Source organism: Amblyomma americanum, chromosome 1 (assembly GCF_052857255.1).
Source record: "Amblyomma americanum isolate KBUSLIRL-KWMA chromosome 1, ASM5285725v1, whole genome shotgun sequence".
NCBI lineage: Eukaryota > Metazoa > Arthropoda > Arachnida > Ixodida > Ixodidae > Amblyomma > Amblyomma americanum.
The window spans coordinates 52708920-52723191 of record NC_135497.1 but is presented as its reverse complement, the minus strand read 5'-3'; positions in this window follow the sequence as shown (position 1 = coordinate 52723191).

The following is a 14272-nucleotide window of genomic DNA, read 5'->3' as shown; positions in this document are numbered from 1 at the left end:
CTCGCTTATTTCGGTGGACACCCGAACTGCGCCTGTAAGAGATGGAAAGCGAAATAAACTTGTTTTAAGGAAAGGAAATTACGCCAGCCTCACATATCCCGGTGGGCACCCCAATCGCGCTGTATGGGAAGGGAAGTGGAATAAAGTGTTTGAAGGATAGGAAATTCGCCTGTCTCACATATCTCGGTGGAGACCCGACTCGCGCTTACCAAATTCATTTTAAATTTGGCTTTCTGAAATTGTTTGCATGGTTTGCGCGTCGTTTGGAACGGGATTTGGTTCCATATCTCCGCATACAACGAGCAATAATACAGTTGTAAATATCACCGAAGCTATATTATATACTGTCTTGTGTGAGCCCCGTAAGGGAAGGAAAGTGAAACAAAGCTGGTTTTAAGGAAAAGAAATGACGCGTCTCACATATCTCGGTGGACACCCGAACCGGGCCGTAAGGGAAGGAAAGCGAAATGAAATTTGGTTTTAAGCAAAGGAAATTACACCTGTTTCACATTGCGCCATTTGGGGGGGTCGGAAAAATATTTCGCTGCGGGGAAATTTGAGCGGAGAGCCGTGGCGCTCTTTACAGAGAGCGCTTCACGCTGCCCACTCTAGACCAGTTGTTTTGGCCCGTGTGATTTTAATAGTTGGCACAGTGTTCGAAGACGTAATCTAGTCCTTTCTTTCAAAATGCCGCGGGTTCACCGAGTCATCAGAGAATTCCCAGGATTGCGAAACCATTACCTTCGCCACCTGGAGGGAAGTGGCGGAAAGGGGGGGGGGGTCTTGACCTCCCAGGAGCATCAACATCATCATCCTTAATTATTAGCTGCAGGTATTCCTATTTTACCGCACAATAATTGTCTTCGACTGTTGGGTAATATACAATATTTAATCAATATTCTGGCAACTTTTAATTTGGTAGCGGTATATCAGACTTCCACGGGCTCCATATGGATACATTGCTAGCATCATTATCATCGCCATCATCTCGAGAGTCAAAGGCATGTGTCGTTGCATGATCTTTGCAGTATGTCGTACATGAGAACTAGCGCGTTTACCTGCTGGACAATCCGAATGTCATTAATGTCGACCGGGTTTTGGGCACTCGCTGTAATGCGTCATGCGAGCATGTGTATTAATGTGGGATCCATATTGGTCTTGAAATGGGGTGGAAGGGGGTGGATGGGGGCCTGGTATGACGAGAAATTATATCGTCACGTGAGTAGGTGTGATGTCATATTACAGCGTCGTCACGTGACTAGGTTTGATGGCACATTACATCGCTGTCACGTGACCTAGTATGACGTCACACTCACATGATGCCATCGCTAATTAGACTAATTAGTCTTAGAATTTTAACGTGAAAGCTTTATTGGCCGCAAATTCGCGATTTCGCCGTGGCGGTACTCCATGGTGGCACGTGACGTCACAACGCGCGCCTCGCCGCGGAAGGTTACTGTGCTTCGCGCGCTCGCCGCGCCATCTGGCACGACGTGACACCGCGTTCCTCGTCGTTGCGCTCGCTTCGACAGCTGCTTCGCATGTGTGATAAGATGTCACAGGATTAAAAAGGAGAGCTGGCGTGCGCAGCAACCACAGTTGAGGCGACAGTATGGACAGCGACAATTCTGATAAGCTGGAGGAGGCCTGGAATCGACAGCGGAACGAGATAAATAGGAAACGAATCGCCCAGGAAGCAGAACAGCGCGCCGAACGACTGGCTAAACGCCACCGTGAATATGCCGCCGCGAGACAGGCACGTTTAACGTCCGGTGTCTCGACCGCTAGCAGCAGCGATAGCAGCCGGAGGAGAGACCTGAGTCCTGCTTCACTGAAGACGGCCCGTGATGAACGATGGAATGCGACCAAGAGACTTCAGCGGAGGGCTCAAGAAACAACGTGCCGTTAGCCTAGAGAACAGGCATAAGAGTGACGCGGCCCCTTCAATCCTTGGATAGCCTCGGTGCTGAAATCAAACATGGACCTACTGGTCATACTGAACGTTTATGCCTGTGCTTCATACGTTGTGGAACATGTGAACAATGCTAACCGGGGAGTTTCACACTTGCTTTCGCTACATATATCCTGGCATAGCCTAGCTAAGCCACTGCCATTTTTTCGCTTACGGCCGACGCCGCCGACACCAGCTTTTTTGCGACACGAGCTCCTTAACGCTGTCGCGTTAAAATCCCTCCTCCTCCCCGTGAACGATAAGCCCTCCTCCTCTATGGCGCCCGTGTGCTGTGCGATGTCAGTGCAGGTTAAAGATCCTCAGGTGGTAGAAATTATTCCGGAGCCCTCCACTACGGCACCTCTCTCTTCTTTTCTTCTTTCACTCCCTTTTTTATTCCTTCACTTACGGCGCGGTTCAGGTGTCCAACGATATACGAGACAGATACTGCGCCGTTTCCTTTCCCCAAAAAACCAATTATTACTCGTCCTCTGCCTCGCAATGTACGCCACTGCCCCAACAGATAGCGCCCGACGGGAGCGCAAGGAATAATAATAATAATAATAATAATAATAATTGGTTTTGGGGGAAAGTAAATGGCGCAGTATATGTCTCATTTATCGTTGGACACCTGAGCCGCGCCGTAAGGTAAGGGATAAAGGAGGGAGTGAAAGTAGAAAGGAAGAGAGAGGTGCCGTAGTGGAGGGCTCCGGAATAATTTCAACACCCTGGGGATCTTTAACGTGCGCTGACATCGCACAACACACGGGCGCCTTAGCGTTTTTCCTCCATAAAAACGCAGCCGCCGCGGTCGGGTTCGAACCCGGAAACTCAGAATCAATAGTCGAGCGCCATAACAAGGAAAGGAAGGGAAATTGGTTTCTGAAAATTGTTTTTTTTTGGGGGGGGGGGGGGAAGGAAATGGCGCAGTATGTCTCTCACATATAGGTGGACACCTGAACCAAGCCATAAGGGAAGGGATAAAAGAGGGAGTGAAATAATAAAGGAAGAAAGAGATAGCGTAGTAGAGGGCTCCGGAGTAATTTCGACCCCCTGGGGATCCCCAACATGCACTGACAATGCACAGCACACGCGCGCCTTAGTGTTTGGCCTCCATCGAGTGAGTGAGTGAGTGAAAAAACCTTTATTGTCCAACAGAATGAGAGCACCTCATCCAGACCTTCCCCCCCCCCCCCCCCTGTCCCATACCCTCAGTTGAGGGAGGAAGATCAGGAGAGATCCAGCCGCATGGGGTCGTCGCGTCAGATGCTGGCCGGGATCACTTGTATCCCGGCGGCCTCTTCAGCCAGTAGGACGGCGGTGAGCTGGAGCTCAGGGTCCGTGCTCCGGAGCAAGGTCTCCCAGGCGTCTCTACTAATAATGTTCTTTGCCCTGCCTGGGGATTGGCTACACTCCCATATTATGTGGTCGACGTCCCTCTCGCCCCGCACTTCTTGCATTATCGTCCTTTATTTCTGGAATGATATGTTTGCTTAGAATTGGGTGTGGGTAGACATCTGTTTGTAGACGCCTCCACGCCACCGCCTGTTGATTGTTGAGTGCTTTGCTAGGTGGGGGAAAGTACCTGCGATGTTGTCTATAATATTCTGTAACTTCCTGACAGGAGATTAGTCTCCCTTCTCTCCGTGATCTGCGAACGGTGGCCCGTCTTGTGCAGCTCGGTGGTAGAGATCTCGAGCTACCTCGTGGGCCGCCTCGTTGCCACGGACCAGATTCGTGCGCGGGGGTCCAGATTATATTGATCTATTCAATGTCGTTTGTCTTAAAATTTTGGCGGCGAGGGGAGAGACTCTTTCTCTACTAAAATTTTGGACTGCAGCTTTGCTGTCGCTTATGACGTATTTAGCTTTAGAACCGACGCAATCTAGTGCTATTGCGACCCTCCTCCGCCGTCTCGGTGTTTGTCCCTAGGATAGTTGCGACCGTGATGGGGCTACCGCTCCGTTCACTAACGCACCTACGGTGACAAGCCTCAGGAGGTCGCCTACGTAGCGGGCGATAGACATAGTCAGTACACGACCGTCGCGGTGGCCTCCATCGAAACGCTGCCGTGTTCCACTAGTACCTTTTCGCTTGCTCACCTCATGCTCCGGCTCAGTTCTTTGTCTCCTCTTTGTAGACGGAGAAAGCGAATAACTTTTATCGAAGAAAAAAAGCGTGGTGGGGGCCTAAGCCCGATAAGGGAGGGAGACAAAGCTGACTGGTCGAATGGTAGACGAAAGAACGCTTATTAGGCGAAGATACCCATATTTATACCATTTAGTCTCATGGCAAAGTGCACACCTAAAAAGACAAAACAATCTACTCAACTGAACCAAGAATGAAAACGATCTAAACCACACATTCTAATTTCGTTACAGTTGTTCTGTTGGCTTGCCTATCTATATCTGGACGCGTCCACATATACTGTATTTTCTTTGACCGCCAGTTTCTCTTCTATGTATTTTTTTCTCGCCTTTCTCGTAGCCGGGTGTAGGTTTGGGTCCATGTTTTTGGGGAGCGAGCAGACTTTGATAGTGGCTCAAATGTTGTCGGGGATGTCTGCTTCCTTTTCTAGCATTTTTTCCAAGTTGTATCCGAACTTTTCTTGGATTCCTTGTGCCGCTTCTTGTTTGCACTAGCCCTTCCTTTTGCGTCTCTAGCTGTGCCTCTTCAAGCTCTTCGAATGTATTGTGAATGCCCAGAGCTAGTAACTTCTCGTTTGTTGTATGCATCTGCAGATGAAGGGACGTTTTATACGCCTTCCCCTTGAATTGTTTGGAAGTATGGGAGGGAGTAGGTCACCCTACTTATGATCAAACTTCTTACGAGTATCAGTGTCGCTTTCTTTTATGATACGTCTTTGCGATACTCTGGTTATCATTCTTGCCACTTGTGTCGCAGCCAGCTTAAGCCGGTTGATTGTGAATCCGCATCGCCTGTTTGTTTGGATCAACATTCTTAGGATTCTGGCCTGTTCCCTCTCCGGAATGTGGCTTCCTTCGAGCAGGATTTCTGCCTTCTCCGGGTTTTTCTTCCCTCTCTGAATTCTGAGGATCTCCGACATTTCAGTGGAGCACGCCAGTCCTCTTTCTTTCACACACTCTTCCACACACGTCGCCGCTTCTTTTTGTCCTAGCGTTCCTCGTTGGCTCATATCGTGATGTCGTCCGCATAGATTGTGCAGCCGATGTCCTCAATATTTTCAAGTCTTCTTGCTAGCCCTATCGTCGCTATGTTGAAGAGTACCGGTGATATGACCGGCCTTGGCGTGCCCTTGTTTGGCGTGTTGACTTTTTCTCCTCTGAGCTCCCCGATTCCCACCGTGGCTGTCCTGTCGCTTAGGAAGGCCCTGGTGTAATGGTGGATCTTCTTTCTGCAGTTGGCGTTGAGTCCCTCCATGATGGCGACGTTGCCTACATTATCAAAGGCGCCTTTGACGTCTAGGGCCATGATGACGTTTTCGCCATTCTACGGGACTTGCGTTAGGACTTGTACTTCTTCCTTCCTTCGTGTATTCTTATCTCCAGAATCCAGTAGTAGACTCGTTTCACTGCCGTACGGTTACAAAGCGTCACTGCAGTCGAACCATAGCCGCGGCTCCCATTTGAGGTGACATGCTTAGTTTGGTTTATTTGGCTTTAACACCCCAAAATGACTCAGGCTATGATGGACGTTGTAGTGAAGGGGTCAAATGCAACAAAGTGGTCACTAACAGGGTTTACAAAGTTCACTACAGAGAGAGTGAGCATTGATGAGGTTTTAGAGTTTGTCTAGTCAACGAATGCCATATTTTGTGCAGATAATTCATTACAAGATTCCGAAGTTCTGCGCCAGCGAACACGCGCTCTAATTCCTCCGTGTTCGCACACTCTCCCCCGTAGTCTTACTCGGCAGGAGGAGGTATCCGTGCGCCGGATTCGGTCAGGGGCGGCTCTGACACCATCTGTACGTCATCGGTGGCGTGTCAAAGATCCGCCACTACCTGACAGGTGCCCTCACTGTAGCGCTGCACCGGACATATGTGTTGTGCGGCACTTGTTGTGGACGTGCCCAGCGACGGCTGCTATCAGAAAACGTCTCATCAAAGAGGTGGGCCTGCGGTGGAACCGCGAAAGTGACTTCGTGAAGTGGACAATGGACAACCGTTTCATTAACAACCTCTGCGACTACCTCAGCGCAACGGTTCTTCACTCCTTCTTTTAACTTTCAATCCCGTGCATTCCTTCCCCCCCTTTCCTTTTTCAACTTATGCCTCATCGCACACTTCTTGAATAAAAAAAGAAAGCACCTGAAGCAGGCTCAACTCCTTTATGTTAACAGCAGCTGCATCAAGAGCTACATGAGCGACTATATTTTGTACAAGTCTACAAGTACCTTCTATGATCAAACAAGTCTACAGTTGCTCTAATTATAAGCTGAGCTACTGCTGTGAAGTGCATGTAGAGTTTGCATGCATTCCTACACCTAGCTACAAGCCGATGTTGAAAATAAGTTTCTAAAAATGCCGGTAAGATATGCATCACTGAAAAAGAATAACTACCATGAACAGCTCAGGAGGGATGACACAGCCGAAGGCAGGAAGCACGCATGGCCCAATAGATGCCGGCAGCTGGCAACTGCAAATAAATACATCCAGAGCAACAACTGTCAGTGGCTGTAGCAATGTCATGAATGGCAAGAGGGGAAATTGTCAACTGCTTTAGAAACTAAAATTAGACGAAATATAAGTAAACAAAAAAGCGATGAGCTAGCCCATGACAAAAGAAATGAACAGATTTTATGTACTGCACCCAAATACATTATTTGAGAAGAGTCAGGATAAATGTCATAATCACACTAAAAGATTAGCTGTCTGAAATACCGCACACAAATTTGAATATAGGAGGCACAGATTTTCATTAATTCCCATCATGGTGCCTTGCACCAATATTTAGGTATTAAAATGAACATTGCGACCAGCCTGCCTTGGATAAATCAGGAGAAAGAATGGAAAAAGCATGTCTTCACTAGCAAGAAGCCTGACAGCACAGCGTAGCATCATAAAAAAATTGGTAGCGCATTTAACAAATCTACATACAATTAAAAACTGCAAACATTTGTCGACTGGCAATGCAAGTAAGGGCAAGGGAAACAAAAAATACCAAAGAACACTGGTGAGTGCTGTGAAGGTATCCAGGTCTGTGGGTAGGATCCCGTGCCTGGGAAGAGTTCCGAGCTCGGAGAATCGCCGGCAGCACAACTGATGGCGCGCAACCAATAATAAACAACAAACTGGAAATCAGTAACAAAAAAAACCATACACAATGGCAAACGACTTGAATACGGACCGCACAAGCCAGGGATATAGCAAAAAGCTAGAAATCCTAAATAAGTGTGCAGTTGCTTCCCGACAGCTCGCAGTGCTCAGGAGAGGAAGCATCGACGCTTACAGCTCACGAGATACGTAAGATTGCTCGGACTTTGACATAACACTACCACAAATCCTGTTCCATTAGGGAACGGATACCTATATGCGTTTACTGCTGTATGCACTCTGTGAAAATGCTCCGAAGGCAGGCGCTGCACTACACAAACAATGCACTGAATGCAAAACAATAAAATACGCTTATCTACGGTCACCTGTAAAGAAAGTGTTGCATCGCGAAATGCGGCAGCGTACTCTGCAGAAACAGCATCCACGCAAACCATTAACATCCTCCAGGAACCACCGCAACACTGCAATGCACGAATCACTGCCGTGGAAGTCGCCATGTTGGATTGAGGCGATTGAGGTTGGATTCGGTTGGATTCGGTTAGATTAAATTTTCAGATGATTTGCTGACGCTCGACCAGCTCACAAAATCATATCGGTAGTTTATGTAGTCCAACTTTTTGTCTAAAACTTTACTCTTGTTGTCTTGCCGTGCTATTGCATACAGTGTTTTAGCATATCATCATCACCATAAGTACGCCGTCTTCTCGATATAATCATTATATGGTGTTTCTGCTCTTCAGTGAATTCGTGCTGTTAAAATAAGAACAGTAGTGAACGTACTTCACTGCATGCTTATCTTCAGGTAGGTAGAGAGACCCCGCGCACACCATCGCGGCAATCTCTATCCAATGCCTCCTGAAGAGCATGCCTATCTACTGAACTAGAGACCTGCGCACTTGGCACTAATCCTGCGCGCACCTTCTAGTTCGTATCTTTTGCCGCTAGGGTAGCGCAGCTACGGGCGGCGTAGCGCTAGATTTAACTTGTTGAGCAATATGGTGTCGCTTATTTTACTTCAAGGATGTAATAGTTTTGTCATTTGCCTACGTTTTGAGTATTCATCATTCATTCATTGCCTTAGCAAAGATGCCAGAAAGTCTCACGCCCATAGAGTTTCTTATGGCGTCTTCGACTGGTCGCTTCATAACGCTCCAGAGCGCTCTGAGAGGCGACCGCACATTCGGCTGGTCGAAACCGGCCGCTCTGACTACATTCGGTTGGTTCTTTCTGAGCGCTCGCCTCCAGCTCAGAGCGCTCTGACGCGCTCCGAGAAAAAAGTCTGAGCGACTCCGAGATGAGTTCACGTGACAGAGCCACTTCCGCCATTTCGCTAAACTGGTGCGAGGCCTCGGCGCCCCCTACGCGCAGGCAGAATCAAGTGTAGGCTTTGGACGCGGTCACGCAGTTAATGTAGCGTCCTTGCTGCGTTGTGCTTTGCGGGTGCCACGCTGTGTGAGGCAAACTATCCAAGAGACGCCGGATAACTACGCTAGGAACGCGGTATGTGTTGCTGTCACATGACAACAGCGATTTCAGCAGCAGCTCAGACGAGTACGACAGTGCTATCCACTAGGCGATGTCCGAAAAATGAGCGTCCCGCGGGACGGAGATCCGGGATAGCGATCGATACAGGCTACGCGGGGACCGCGATGCAGACTGTGTGCGTGTTGACACCCAGCCGCCAGCAGCGATGCCGAGTCGTGGTTCCGGAAGTTACGTCCTCCATCTGCTTCCTGCGCTTCCGCAGTAAAAACTCGCTGACCATTCGGCTTGACCAAACTCGCTAGGCTCTCAGAGCAAGAGCGGCTCCCACTCTGCCAAATCCTAACCGGATCACGGGGGCGACCAGTCGAAGAAACCGTTACTATTAACTAGACGGAAAGCTGGCGCCCCGCATATTGGAGTTTGCATGGAGCTTCCTCGAGACCACCTGTACCACCATGGGCGCTCTGATCATCATGGGGCGGAGAGCTACCGACTGCATAACTACAAATTTTGGCCAAAAATAATGAAAATACAAACGTTGTTCGATAATCAAGAATGTCCTATCATTCAATATCCTCTCTATAAATCGCCGCAAACGAGCAGAAAAGCATGTAAATGTAAATTTTGCTCAAATTAAGCGATGGCTTTTTCTCCTATTGGCCAGGCATTGCAGACCTCAAAAGCCAATATTTCGTGCTTAACAGGCGCATTTTAAAAAAGATATATGTTCTTGAAAAAAATGTTGTCCCTTCAACGTTTTAAAAGGTTTTTCCACAACATTGCGGAAAAGAAAATCTTTTATTACGTTGTGTGCTGTTGCGTTTTTGCTACTATGGATTTTGCACACTACTTTTACGCTGAAGTCGGCTGCGCGCGGAGCGCGCCGTGGGTACAGAATGGGTTATCTCAGTAACGCCACTCTGTGTTCCTGATAAAAACCTACCGTCCCGCACCAAGTAACTCATTAACCCATGATGCTTTGTGCGAGATCACCCCAACGTTGCGCAGACTGGCCTCTAGGCGTCGCTAAAAGGTGACCCTCAATTTCGGTTTCAATGGCTGGGAGACTGTGATGTGAGGCTCTCGATCATGTGCTCTTTTATCCTTTTTTGGGGTTTTGAGCAACAAATTTGCTTTTTCTACTGACAAAAACATGTTTTTGAAGGTCTCCGTGTGCAGCAAATGCTTAAAAAGTATGAGCTGACTTCCACATAATACTGAAAGAGGATCATCAGTTTCGATTTCGAGATCTGAAAGCGTGCTCTGCACGCCGTTCTATCATGCCGTTAAGGTTTTTGTCTGCTGCATAATCAGTAACTTTGCGACGATTTACAACAAAAAGAACATGTTCGAAACATTCATATCGAAACACGTGCTTGAAGTGGCTAGAAATGCCGCAAAATAAGTATTTACACTGCATGGTGTATGGTTGTATATTGTACTGTTGCAATGGCAAGAAATAAATAACTACTTTGGACAAACAAAAAGGGAAAATAATTCATGAGATAGAATAAGGACAGGAGGATGTCCGGAATGATCTGAGCTCTCAACTGTAGCCAGGTGACCCGTGGGAAAGGAGGACTGCATGGCGCTCAAAAGATGGAAGCCGGAGACGTCGCGGTAACCTGCCTGGGGAGTCGTTTTCCCGCAGGGGGCACATCTCTCATATTTAATGTCCTTAAATGTTTGCGAAGCGCGCGTTTCTTACAATCTTGCTGCAGAGCATTGCGAGGGATATTTCTACCGGGTGAAGCAGATCTTGGAAGGCCCAGCCTGCGCTGTTTCTGGTCATTTTTCCGACGAGCTTTCGCCGAACGGTACCTCCTTGAATAACGTTGACAAATTTCAAATAAACCCATGCCCCTCTCCTCAATTCTTTCCGCAAGAAACACAGCTCACTAGGTTCCTGTGTGATGCACACGCGCAAAGTGACTTTGGGAGCAACACAGCTGGCCTTACTGACCGGATTTCTCCAAACGACAAGCACGTGCGTTGCTGAAATGACAACTGGAACAAGGGGAGTATCAGACATGGCGAGCGACTTGTGAATATTAAAAAAAAAAAACTGCGCTTGAAGGCACAGACACGTGCGCACTTACAAGAAAAAATGGCATGCGTCGGTGCGATGAAGGCGGCGGAAATCGTTTCTTACTGAAGTTTCAAGAATTTTCGCAAAAGAGGTTTCTTGTTGTAATTCTTCGCAACTGCGTTCTTGTCTGAAGGATAGCGGCCACAGGGAAGCACTACTGCATATTATCTGCAAGAAGTTAATTAAACCGTTGCTATATGTGAAATGCATACATGGTTTGTTAGCAACGGCTTAATTAACTTCTTGCACATAATATGCAGTACTGCTTCTCAGTGGCCGCTATCCCTATTCTCACACGTCCGGATAGGCACACACGCGATTTTATTCACAATAGTTGTAGAGCAAGCATGTGTCCAGTGGCCTTTGAAGATGCGTCCGGTCTTTGAGCATGATATTGACAAACTTCTTGAAACGCTGTAGCACTCTTCGGAGCATCTCACGTCGGGTAAAAGAGTCCACCCCTGTATTGGTGGGCAGTCAAACCGTCTACAGTAGCATTTCCTTGGCTGGAAATGCAAGCTACAAACCGCAGAATAATTTCACGTTGTGCTTGACTGCCAGTTCTTTCTTCGAATTGTCTTGAGTCGTCTTTCCCGGTGTTATAAGTCAGCAGGAATTTCATGGAACGAAACGCAGGGCTTCTTAATTGTTTCGCTGACTGAACATGAAAAACGGAATGCAACAGCAATGCATTTTCGCTCGCTACTCCCTCCAGCAACTGCTGTCATTGACGCGTCACTTCTCATACGGTAACACTAAACACACCACACAAATAATTTAAGAAACAGCGCACCAGAAGGCATACTTTTTGCTGAAACGGCAGTCAAAAAAAATTCTGCACTGCCTGCGTGTCGTCTGCTAGGGGGTCATCTGGCAGCGCCGCCATACGGCAAACGCGCGCTCTACGGCGGGCAGAAAACCACTGATCTCCACTAGGGGGCTGGATGCCGCATCGGGTGCCCGAAAGTGAAGCCACCAGAAGTTGCGCAGCATGTCCCGGAAGTCAGCCTTTGGCAGTGCATGAAATCAAACCTCGGCACGGTTTTTCTGTTTTAGTTTTCGTTTTCCACTTAGAACCTTGTCTTTTCGACGTTCTCGTCTTTTTTCATGACAATGCCTACCTGTTGCGCCGGAAACTGCATGAGGAGGGCAGCAAAGTCCTCGGGAAAGACGTATCAAAAATAAGGATCCATTGCATCGCTATGGGACGACACTAGCAGACGGCAGAACGTTGCTACACACAGTACGTACGGAGCCTCGTGTGGTCAGCTTTGTGTTGCGCTTGCGTCACCAACTCTCCTCTTTGATTCGATGCACGTTGTCGCGCTCTAAGCCCAAGTTATACCATCAATGGTGTATAAATTTAAGAAAGAATAGGTGGAAACCTTCATTAGGCAGCCGAATTTGCAGTGACCATTTTACAGAATTATGTTTAGACCGAAGCGGAGTGGGTGCGAGGCCACAATCTGGTGGGGTGCCGTCGGTGTTCTGCTGGTACACATTAGTGCGTACAAAAGGTATGTGGTGCTACTCTTTCGACGAAGCTAGTGCATCAAGTACTGTTTCGTACTGTAGCAAATTATGCCGGAATGGGCTGTTATTCGTGATGCTTGGTGCTGTTGACTTCTAACAGCGCTTGTCACATGCGCTGCAGCATTCATCTTTCTTGTCAGTCGTTTCTCTCGCGCTGTGTAGATGAAACATGGCTGTGCTACTGAGTTAGATTAACAGCACGTCTGGAAGGTAAATGACACCCTAAAGCGATAAACATCAGCTGCCGTCGATGACAAGAGACATCGTCCGCCACCAAACCAAAACTGAGACAGCGGCAGTTCGAGTGTCAGGATTTCCGCGCCATTGCCTTTTCTTTGCTACACAAAAATTTGTTTCTAAGTTGGCCTAGACTGATCGTCATTCCGCTACTTACCCTCATTACGCTCGTAAGACAAGAACCAGATCATAAAATAGTGTTTAATGCACATACCCCTTTGCCGCGACATGGTGAGACCTGCATGCCTGGTTTGTTCGGTTTCTCTGAAATTACAGGGTTCCCCAAGCAATGCATTCATTTCTCGCGTTGAGCTTGCTTATTCCTTTATTATTAGAGTAGACGTTACACGAAACCAAAGCGAAAAACTGAGAACAGAAGGGCGAAACACGCGACTTTTTCATTGAAATACACAGCAGACACCCAACTTCTGGGACATTCCTCCGAACTTTTGGTGGCTTCACTTGCGCCCACTGCGGAAAGCGTGAATGTAGCATCCAGCCACATAGTAGAGATCACTGAGAAAAACCCCTGACGATTCAGGCATGTCCTTCAGGAGGCATTGCTCACCCATCCATGCGCGCAAACAGAATATTCACCGCTAGGATTTGAAGAAATGTCATATTCGCACCGTTTATTACTAGGTTTGCAAATAATAATAGAGGACTAATGCAGAGAGAGGCAGTGAGAGGAGAGAAATAATTTGTGAAAAGCAGACGATGATGATGATCATGACAAACAAACAGGTCAACCAAGCGCCCTCAACGACCAAAAGTTAACGAAAGTTGGCGCACGCAATCCCATAGGACCCCGCCAAGTGTACAGGTCTCTAGTTCAGTAGGTCTAGTAGGTCTTGTTTGTCATGAGCGCTTGCGGCGAAAGCGCAGGCGCTCGATGTAAGCGCGAAAGATCGCTCTCTCTACGGGAACAACTCACCCGTGGAGAGACCGGTGCTTCGCCCTCCGTTGTCAAGTGTTCTCTTTGCCCTGGTGGTCTCTGAAATCCAGCCGTTTGGTGTCGTATACACAAGGGTGCTGTTTGATGGTTTCGATAAACCGTTCCACAACGATATCCGCCACAATTTCAATATTTGGGCAGCTCGTCCTACTCACGCCGCTCGCACTGGCACCCGCCATTTTTCTCCGCGTGATGCATTGTGGGCCGACGCGGTCGACCGCGCCGGCGCCCAATTGGAGCAGGAGCAAAATATGCGCCGGGCCCGTCGGGGCAGGCTGGCAGCCGCTGGTTACGTTGGCCGCTGCAGTGCGTCGAACTACAGACGGAGCTGTTTCACAAACGCAACGCAGCGTGCGTGTGCTTGCTTGCTCGCTTGCGTTACGTCGGACTATATTCGCGCCTTTTAACAAATCGGGAAGACGACTTTGGAGAAGCCGGTCGAGAAATATGCTTGCCGTTCATCATATTCGGCCTGCATCGCTATAAAACACCGCCCCTTGCACTTTTAACGGTTAAATAGATCGATAACTTGCCGAAAACACAAAAAATTCGAGCGTCGCCAGCGGCGAGTCAGGCTGTCCACATGGCGGGTCAACGAAACCAGGATGTTTCCCCGGCGATTTTCTCGAGCCGGTCATGCTTGATTCGCGCCATCCGACTAGACAAACGATCGAAATGCGTGGTAGAGTCTTTGAATTTTGTTCCTAGACATCTGTCAACGGCGCGGACGCGACGCTGCGCGAACACTGACACTCGAACCGTAAA